Here is a 10491-nt window from a genome sequence, read left to right as displayed (position 1 = left end):
TTTTAATATCTGATGAAAAAATTTCTGTCACAAAGAATTTATTATTTGCTTGGAAAGCTGTCTTCCATCCCTTTATCCTTAGGTAATATCTATCTTTGTGACTTGGGTGTGTTTCTTGTATGCAATTGCTTGGTCAAGAAGCAAGCAGGAGTAGCCATTCTAATATCTGATAAAATAGACTTTCAACCAAAATTAATCAAAAGAGATGAGGAAGGACACTTCATACTCATCAAGGGAAAATTCCACCAAAGACATCACAATCCTGAATATCTACATTTGTAAAAGAAACATTGATAAAATTTAACCACACAAAGATCCCCACACATTAATAGTGGGAGACTTCAACACCCCACTCTCAACAAAAGATAGGTCAACAAAACAGAAATTAAACAAAGAAACAATGTCTCTAACAGAAATGATGAATCAAATGGACCTAACAGACATTTACAGAACCTTACACACAAACACAAAAGAATTTACCTTCTTCTCAGCACCTCATGGAACCTTCTCCAAAATAGACCATATAGTGAGTCACAAAGCGAGCCTCAACAGATATAAGAAGATTGAAATAATCCCTTGTATCTTGTCTGATCATCATGGAATAAAGCTGGAACTCAACAACAACAGAAAGAGCAAAAAGCCTACACACACATGGAAATTTAACAACTTGCTACTAAATGACAGCTGGGTCAGGGAAGAAATAAAGAAGTTAAAGTCTTCCTAGAACTCAATGAAAATGAAGGCACAACATACCCAAACTTGTGGGATACAATGAAAGCAGTGTTAAGAAGAAAGTTCATAGCACTAAGTGCCTTCAAGAAGAAATTTGAGACAGCTCATTCAAGCAAATTAATGGCTCACCAAAACCCTAGAAAAAGAAGAAGCAGACACACCAAAAAGGAGTAGATGGCTGGAAATAATCAAACTCAGGGCTGAAATCAATCATTAGAAACAAATAAAACAATTCAAAAAAGCAATGAAACCAAGAGCTGGTTCTTTGAGAAAATGAACAAGATCAACAAGCCTTACCCAAGCTAACTAAAAGGCAGAGAGACACCATCCAAATTAGCAAAATCAGAAATTAAATGGGAGACATAACTACAGACACTGAGGAAATCCAAACACTCATTAGGACTTACTTCAAGAGTTTATATGCCACAAAATTTGAAAATCTAAATGAAATGGACAATTTTCTTGATCAATTCCACTTACCAAAACTGAATCAAGACCAGGTAAATCAACTAAATAGTCCTAAGTCCCCCAAGGAAATAGAAACAGTCATTGAAAGTCTCCCATCCAAAAAAAGCCCAGGACCACATGGTTTCAGCGGAGAATTCTACCTGACCTTCAAAGAAGAGCTAACTCCAGTTCTCTTCAAACTATTCCACAAAACAGAAACAGAAGGAACACTACCAAACTCATTCTATGAAGCTACAGTCCACTTGGTCCTAAACCTAACAGAGACCCAACAAAGAAAGAAAATTTCAGGCCAATCTCCCTTATGAACATTGATGCAAAAATACTCAACAAAATACTTGCAAACCAAATAAAAGATCACATCAAAGATATCATCCACTATGACCAAGCAGGCTTCATCCCAGGTATGCAGGGGTGGTTCAATATATGGAAATCATCAATGTGATCCTCCATATTAAAAAAAACCACATGATAATCTCCTTAGATGCTGAAAAAGCATTTCACAAAATTCAACATCCATTAATGTTTAAAGTATTGAGAGATAAGGGATAGAGGACACATATCTAAACATATCGAATGCAATATACAGCAAGCCTATAGCCAAAATCAAACAAAACAGAGAGAAACTTAAATCAATCCCACTGAAATAAATGACAAGGCAAGGATGCCCACTCTCTCCATATGTCTTCAACATAGTTCTGGAAGTCCTTGCTAGGGCAATAAGACAGTTGAAGGAGATCAAGGGTATACAAATTGGAAAGGAAGAAGTCAAATTATCACTATTTGCAGATGATATGATAGTATACATGAGTGACCCCCAAAACTCTACCAGGGAACTCCTACAGCTGATAAACAGCTTCAGCAATGTGGCAGAACACAAAATTAACTCAAAAAAAAATCAGTAGCCCTCTTGTATAGAAAAGACAAAAGGACTGAGAAAGAAATTAGGGAAACAACACCCTTCACAAATGACATAAAGTACCTTGGAGTAAACCTAACCAAGCAAGTCAAAGACTGATATGAAAAAAATTTCAAGTCTCTGAAGAAAGAATTAGAAGAAGATATCAGATGGAAAGATCTCCCTTGCTCATGGCTTGGCAGGATTAACATAGTAAAAGTGGCCATCTTACCAAAAGCAATCTACAGATTCAATGCAATTCCCTTCAAATTACCAATACAATTCTTTACAGATCTGGAAAGAAAAATTCTCTACTTCATATGGAATAACAAGAAACCAAGAATTGCTAAATCAATCCTCTACAATAAAAGATCTTCTGGAGGTATCTCCATCCCTGATCTTAAGGTGTACTATAGAGCAGCAGTAATAAAAACTCCATGGTACTGGCATAGAAACAGAAAGGAGGATCAATGGAACTGAACAGAAGACCCAGAGATAAACCCACACACTTATGGACACCTGATCTTTGACAAAGATGCCAAAACCATACACTGGAAAAAAGATACCATCTTCAACAAATGGCACTGGTCTAACTGGATGTCTGTATGTAGAAAAATGCAAATAGATCCATACTTATCACCCTGCACAAAACTAAAGTCCAAATGGATCAAAGACCTCAACATAAAACCAGACACATTAAATCGGTTAGAAGAATAAGTGGGGAATACCCTAGAACTCATTGGTACAGGAGACAACTTCCTGAACAGAACGCCAACAGCACAGGATCTAAGAGCAACAATCAATAAATGGGACCTCATGAAACTGAAAAGCTTCTGTAAAGCCAAGGACACCATCATCAAAACAAAATGACTGCCTACAGATTGGGAAAGAATCTTCACCAACCCTTTTTCTGACAGAGGGCTAATATCCAGTGTATATAAAGAACTAAAGAAGCTGAAAAGCAGCAAACCAATCAATCCAATTTAAAAAATGGGGAACAGAGCTAAACAGAGAATTCTCTGTAGAGGAATATAGAATGTCAGAGAAACAGTTAAAGAACTGCTCAACCTCATTAGCCATCAGGGAAATGTAAATCAAAACAACCATGACATTTCACCTTACTCCCATCAGAATGGCTAAGATGAAAAACTCGAGTGACAGCACATGTTGGAGAGGCTGTGGAGAAAGGGGAACCCTTCTCCACTGCTGGTGGGAATGTAAACTTGTACAACCACTCTGGAAAGCATTCTGGCACTTTCTCAGACTTCTAGGAATAATGATTACTCAGGATCCACTCCTAGGCATATACCCAAAAGAGGCTCAAGTACACAATAAGAACATTTGCTCAACCATGTTTGTAGCAGCTTTATTTGTAATAGCCAGAAGCTGGAAACAGCCCAGTTGCCCCTCAACTGAAGAATGGATACAGAAATTGTGGTACATCTACACAATGGAATATTACTCAGCAATGAAAAATAAGGAAATCATGAAATTTGCAGGTAAATGGTTGGACCTGGAAAGGATCATCTTCAGTGAGGGTGAGTAAGCTGTTCCAGAAGCAGAAAGACACACAGGGCATATACTTACTCATATAGACATGTAATATAGCATAAACCCACTAAATTCTGTACATCTAAAGAAACTAATCAAGAGAGAGGACCCTGACTGAAATGCTCAATCCTCATCCGAAACGCCAAGAGGAAGGACATCAGAAGAAGAAACCAGGAAACAAGCTAAAAAAAAAAAAAAAAAAAAAACCCACGGAGGGTCTCTTAAAGGCTCTGCCCTGCAGACTATCAAAGCAGATGCTGAGATTTATGGCCATCTGTTGGGCAATGTGCATGGAATCTTACGTAAGAAGTGGGAAATAGTAAGATCCGGAAAGGACAGGAACTCCACAGGGAAAGCAACTGAACCAGAAATTTGAATACAGGGGTCTTCCCAGAGACTCATACTCCAAGTACCAGGCATGGAGATAACCTAGAACCCCTGCACAGATGCAGCCCATGGCAGTTTAGTGTTCAAGTGGGTTCCATAGTAATGGGAAGAGGGACTGCCTCTGACATAATCTGATTGGCCTGCTCTTTGATCACCTCCCCCTGAGGGGGGAGCAGCCTTACCAGGCCACAGAAGTTGACAATGCAGCCACTCCTGAGGAGATCTGGTAGAATGGTATCAGAGGGAAGGAGAGGAGGACCTCCCTTATGAGTGGACTTGGGGAGGGGCATGCCTGAAGAGGGCGGAGAGAGGGTGGGATCGGGAGGGGAGGTGGGAGGGGCTTATGGGAGATACAAAGTGAGTAAAATGCAATTAATAAAAAGTTAAAAAAAGAATTTATTATTGTACCTGGTTGTTCACACAGCCTTCCATCTTTTTAATCTGAGTTTTTTCTTTCTTTCGTTCACATCATGTATATATTGTTCTTTATGTGAATTCTGGGACCATTAGCAACCTGCACTAAAGGAAGCTCTTATGGTTTGCATTAGAATGCACTCAGGGTCAGGAGCTTTCGACCCAGAGAAGAGCATGTCTGATTGCATGCGGGTTGATGCCCCAGGTCCCGCCTCTGAGAAAAAGGTATCGGACAGGTCTGATGCTCTTTGGGTGGATGACACCTAAATGAACATCAGTACAAAGTCCCAATTTATTTCTAATATCAGAGATCAGACCTCTACTCTTGCCTGATGCGTCTAAAACAAAAAGGGGGAACTGTAGAGAGCTGCGGAATGCTATGCCTTAAAGATGGAGCTGGTTTCCGCCTTCTACCTTCCCGATGGTGAGTGCTCTCTGTCATGAACAACTCCACATTTGGCTAAGGCCGAGGATCTGGCTTGCTTCCATGTATGTGGACCGATCTGCATTGCCCACGTGGCACGCCTGGGTTGGCTACCCAGAGGCTATTTAAGCTGTGGGCTGGCTTTCCCCAGGGTCCGAGGATTGTTCAAGGTTCCTGAATAAACTGCATTGAAAAAATAAAAATAAATAAAAAAGAATGCCCCCTGTAGGTTCACTTATTTGAATGCTTACTACTAAATTGTTGAAACTATTTTGAAAGGATTTGGGAAATGTGGCCTCGCTGGGAGAGGGGTGTCACAACGTGTGGGCTTTGAGATTTCAAGAGCCCACTTTAAACCCAGCCCAGCTAGGTTTTTCTTTACTCCTCCTTACTCTCTCTGCCTCATTGTTGTTCACTAAACATGTTAACTCTTAGCTACTGCTTCAAAATCATGCCTGCCTGTATGTGGCCATGCTCTCCATCAAGATGATCACAGACTCTAACCTCCCAGAAACATAAGCCCCCAGCATTAAATGCCCTCTTTTATAAGTTGCCTTGGTCATGGCATCTTGTCTCAGCAATTTAAAGACAGACAGCAATGGGAAGAATTGGGACATGTTATTCACATGAAGATCAATCTGATAAGATTTTTTTTTTCTCCTGAGCCTCATTTTGCTACTTTCTAGATCTTTCCCTCATGGAGCTCAGATTTGTCCTCTCAAAAACAGGCAGCTGATTTTATATACATCCATTTTTGGATTGTTTTAAATGTAAGATGCTAATCTATAACTATCTGTTTTAAGACATGTAAAGTAGGGTAAGAAGCTCTTTGTTTTATTAATATGTTAAGTAGAGATATAAAGTAATTTGAGGACTATAAACTGCTTAATTTTAACCATAAAGCTATACATTGCAAACTACAAATAATGCTCATATTGGTACATTTCCTTTTTCCTGACTAGGGACTGGTGAAATTATAATGTGGTCAAGCCAACATTCATCATGTGGATGTTTGTTATCATCTGAACTCTGTGATTTTAGAGGTCTTTATTTAGAAGTTCACCTAGAAGCCTGTCACACCATTCTCAGTTATAAACTTCTCATATTCACATTTCTAATCTAAATTAGAGAATTATCAGACATTTTCATAGTTTAGAAATCATGTAAAAGCTGCATCCTTTCTTCCAGAATTTCTTCTAATTTATGAACTCTGAAAGTAGCAGATAACTCTCCTGGAAAGTCCTCTCTGTGAAGCAGAGAGTTTTTGTTGTCAGCATTGCTTTTGTTTTAGATTTTAAACATATAGTGAAATTCAAACACTGAGAAAACCTTTTATGTTCTAAAAATCTGAACCTGAGTTGAAATTAACTGTCCTTTAAGATACTCCAATCAAGGACCCTGCATAGAGAGGACATAGACACCCTGCACAGATGGAGCTCAGGGCAGCTCAGGGTCTAAGTGGGTTCCTAGTAAGGGGAACAGGGACTGTCTGAGACATCAACCCAGTTGCTGGCTTTTTGATCATCAACCCCTGATGGGAGAACAGCCTTACCAGGCCACAGTAAGACCTGATGAGACCTGATAAGCTAGCATCAGATGGAAGGGGAGGGGGACCTCCCCTATCAGTAGACTTTGGGAGGGAAATGGGAGGAGAAGAAGAATGGGTGGGGGTTACAAATGAGATAAAGGTGAATAAATTGTAATAAAAAAATAAATAAATAAAAAGGAAAAAAGATTATCACTAACCAGATCATTTTGAGGTTCCAGGCAGATATGAATTGGTGTGGATGTAGCCAATTTAGTCCATTTCTCATCTGTCAATCATACAGGAACTTGCACACTGCTCTGTGCCATAGAGGCTTTAGATACAAATACCTCTGTTAGCTCTTATTTATGGCAATAGATGACAAAAATAGATGAGCAACACCTTCCAAATAAGCTAAACTAAATTATTATATATACATGAGCATATAAGGAGGAGTAGAAACACACACTCTGTGAAGGGTTCAATCCTAGGAAACCTGTAGGACACAAAGAAAAGATCAGTTCAAGAACCCTGAAAAAGACTACATTGAGGAAGAGGAAGGGCCATTTGGTAACATTTCATGAGGGGAGGGCTAAGCCAACACATTTTTTTTTATTATTATTATCAGGGCTGCTCTAACAGTCTTATACAGGATAGGTAGCATAAAACAGAGGTTTAAGTGTTAAGGATGTAGCTCAAATGTAAATGATTTTTTGACATGCAAAAGGCTTTGAGTTCAAACCTCATATTAGCAGAAGAAAAGTTAAAAGAAATATAAATGCATTTTCTCATGGCTTAAAAATTAAAATGCTGACAGAGTTCCTCTTTTTCTAAGCTTGAGTAAGACTCAGCATATGCCTCATTTTTATGTCTGTGGTCACCAGAGCCATTGGTGTTCCTGGCCTTATAGTTGTATCACTTTATCCCCTACCTTAATTTTCATACAGATCTTTTCATGTCTCTCCTCTATGTGTCTGTCTCTTCTTTATATGGCAACATCAATTGTGATGAATTTATGATATGCTAATGAGGTCTGACCTCAGGGTGGCATATTTATTTATATCTTTGAGGACCCTATTTCTGACAAGAACCTCCATCTGAGGTTCTAGGTGAAAATTAATGTGGGGAACACTATCCAATGCAGTACAATGGACAAGTGTCAGATTGTACATGGCCTGGATGCTGTGACATTATTTTTTCCTAAATGTAATGTTAAGTAGTTAGGATTCCAGCAAATGGAAGGGTCTAACTGTGCTTTTGTGAGATGATTAGAACTACTATATGAAGTGTGAATTACAGGAAGAAAATAAAAAAAGAATATCAAAACCAGTTACCTTACTACTGCTGGGTTTAAGGTGAAAGATGATAGTACTCATGTCATTTTACTGGCATGTACAATTTAGAGATGTATGTGTGTGAAAAATTATGTGAAAGATGCAAATAATACGTGATGCTAATTGATTTGGTAAAGGAGGAAATACGAGCAACCTGGATTATCGGTGGGAGGGTGTAACTGGGTAACTGGGTATAGGGAGGTACCATGTTCTGCAAAAAAGAACATTGCCAGCCAGGGTAGAGGGAAACAGAAATCAGAAATTCTAGTTTGGAATTACTGGATTTGAGCCACACATTAGAATTCCAAGTGGAGATAACAGAAGAGAGCTGGGGCCCAAAGAAAGGTCAGGTCCTAAATGATAAATTGGACTTACCTACATGTTGATGTCAATTAAATCCTTGCTAGATGAGATCACAGACTTTCAGGGTGGAGAGAGGAAGGAGAGCCAAGTATGTATGCTAGGATGCACTGTTCAAGAGAAAAAAGGAAGATTCAGAAAGAGAGACTAAGATACACTGGCTAGAAAGGTAGAAGAAAACACAGAAATATGTGGTGTCCCTAAACCTACTTTCTACATAGTTATGGAAAAGTCACACGCAATGAATTACATTATTTGATCAAAAATTTCACTATTTTTTCTTTTCAGTCAGTATACCAGAATGACACATTGCTATCGATGGTCACTGATTAGGTTAATGGGTGTAATGAAAAGTGATGAGACATGCACCAAAGTAGAAGCTTAACAAAGCTCAGTACAACCTCCTTTCTACTTCTTTAGCATTAGGAACTGTGCATTCCAGAGACAAAAATGTATAATTTAGATGTAGATGCAATCTTGAAAGTGAGAATCAGCTGTGGTTGTTGTAAGCCATTATGGTTTGAGACAGTCCATTGAACACAGCACAGTCTAGAGAGAACTGATTAAACCATTCTTACATGGTATATTACAATAAGATATCCGTTATGTCTCTTCAAACTATTCCACAAAATAGAAACAGAAGGAACATTACCAAACTCATTCTATGAAGCCACAGTCACCTTGGTACCTAAACCTCACAAAGACCCAACAAAGAAAGAGAATTTCAGGCCAATCTCCCTTATGAACATAGATACAAAAATACTTAACAAAATACTGAATCCAAGAACACATCAAAGATATTATCCACTATGACCAAGTAGGCTTCATCCAAGGTATGCAGGGGTGGTTCAATATATGGAAATCCATCAATGTGATCCACCATATTAACAAACTGAAAGAAAAAAAGCCACATGATAATCTCCCTAGATGCTGAAAAAGAATTTGACAAAATCCAACATCCATTCATGTTTAAAGTCTTGGAGAGATCAGGGATACAAGGCACCTATCTCAACATAGTAAAGGCAATATACAGCAAGCCTATAGCCAACATCAAACTAAATGGAAAGAAACTTAAAGCAATCCCACTAAAATCAGGGACAAGACAAGGCTGCCCACTCTCTCCATATATCTTCAACATACTGCTGGATGTCCTTCCTAGAGCAATAAGACAGTTGAAGGAGATCAAGGGGATACAGATTGGAAAGGAAGAAGTCAAATTATCACTATTTGCAGATGATATGACAGTATACATGAGTGACCCCCAAAACTCTACCAGGGAACTCCTACAGCTGATAAACACCTTCAGCAAAGTAGCCGGATACAAAATTGACTCAAAAAAAATCAGTAGCACTCCTGTATACAAAAGACAAAAGGGCTGAGAAAAAACTTAGGGAAACAACACCCTTCACAATAGCCACAAATGACATAAAGTACCTTGGAGTAACCCTAACCAAGCAAGTCAAAGACTTGTATGAAAAAATTTTCAAGTCTCTGAAGAAAGAATTAGAAGAAGATATGAGAAGATGGAAAGATCTCCCATGCTCATGGCTTAGAGGGATTAACATAGTAAAAGTGGCCATCTTACCAAAAGCAATCTACAGATTCAATGCAATTACCATCAAATTGCCAACACAATTCTTTACAGATCTGGAAAGAAAAATTCTCAACTGCATATGGAATAACAAGAAACCTAGAATTGCTAAAACAATACAATAAAAGATATTCTGGAGGTATCTCCATCCATGATCTCAAGCTGTACTATAGAGCAACAGTTATAAAAACTGCATGATACTGGCATGGAAACAGAATGGTGGATCAATGGAACCAAACAGAAGACCCAGAAATAAACCCACACACTTATGGACACCTGATTTTTTACAAAGATGCCAAAACCATACAATGGAAAAAAGATAGCATCTTCAACAAATGGTGCTGATCTAACTGGATGTCTACATGTAGAAAAATGCAAATAGATCCATACTTATCACCCTGCACAAAACTGAAGTCCAAGTGGATCAAAGACCTCAACATAAAACCAGACAAATTAAATCGGCTAGAAAAAAAAGTGGGGAATACCCTAGAACTCATTGATACAGGAGAAAACTTCCTGAACAGAACACCAACAGCACAGGTTCTAAGAGCAACAATCAATAAATGGGACCTCCTGAAAATGAAAAGTTTCTGTAAAGCAAAGGATACTGTCATCAAAACAAAGTGACTGCCTACAGATTGGGAAAGAATCTTCACCAACCCTTTATCTGACAGAGGACTCATATCCAGTATATATAAAGAACTAAAGAAGCTGAAAAGCAACAAACCAAGTAATCCACTTAAAAAAATGGGGAACAGAGCTAAACAGAGAACTCTCTGTAGAGGAATATCGAATGGCAGAGAAGCATTT

Source organism: Meriones unguiculatus, chromosome 4 (genome assembly GCF_030254825.1).
Source record: "Meriones unguiculatus strain TT.TT164.6M chromosome 4, Bangor_MerUng_6.1, whole genome shotgun sequence".
Taxonomy (NCBI): domain Eukaryota; kingdom Metazoa; phylum Chordata; class Mammalia; order Rodentia; family Muridae; genus Meriones; species Meriones unguiculatus.
Note: the sequence above shows the minus strand (reverse complement) of the source record.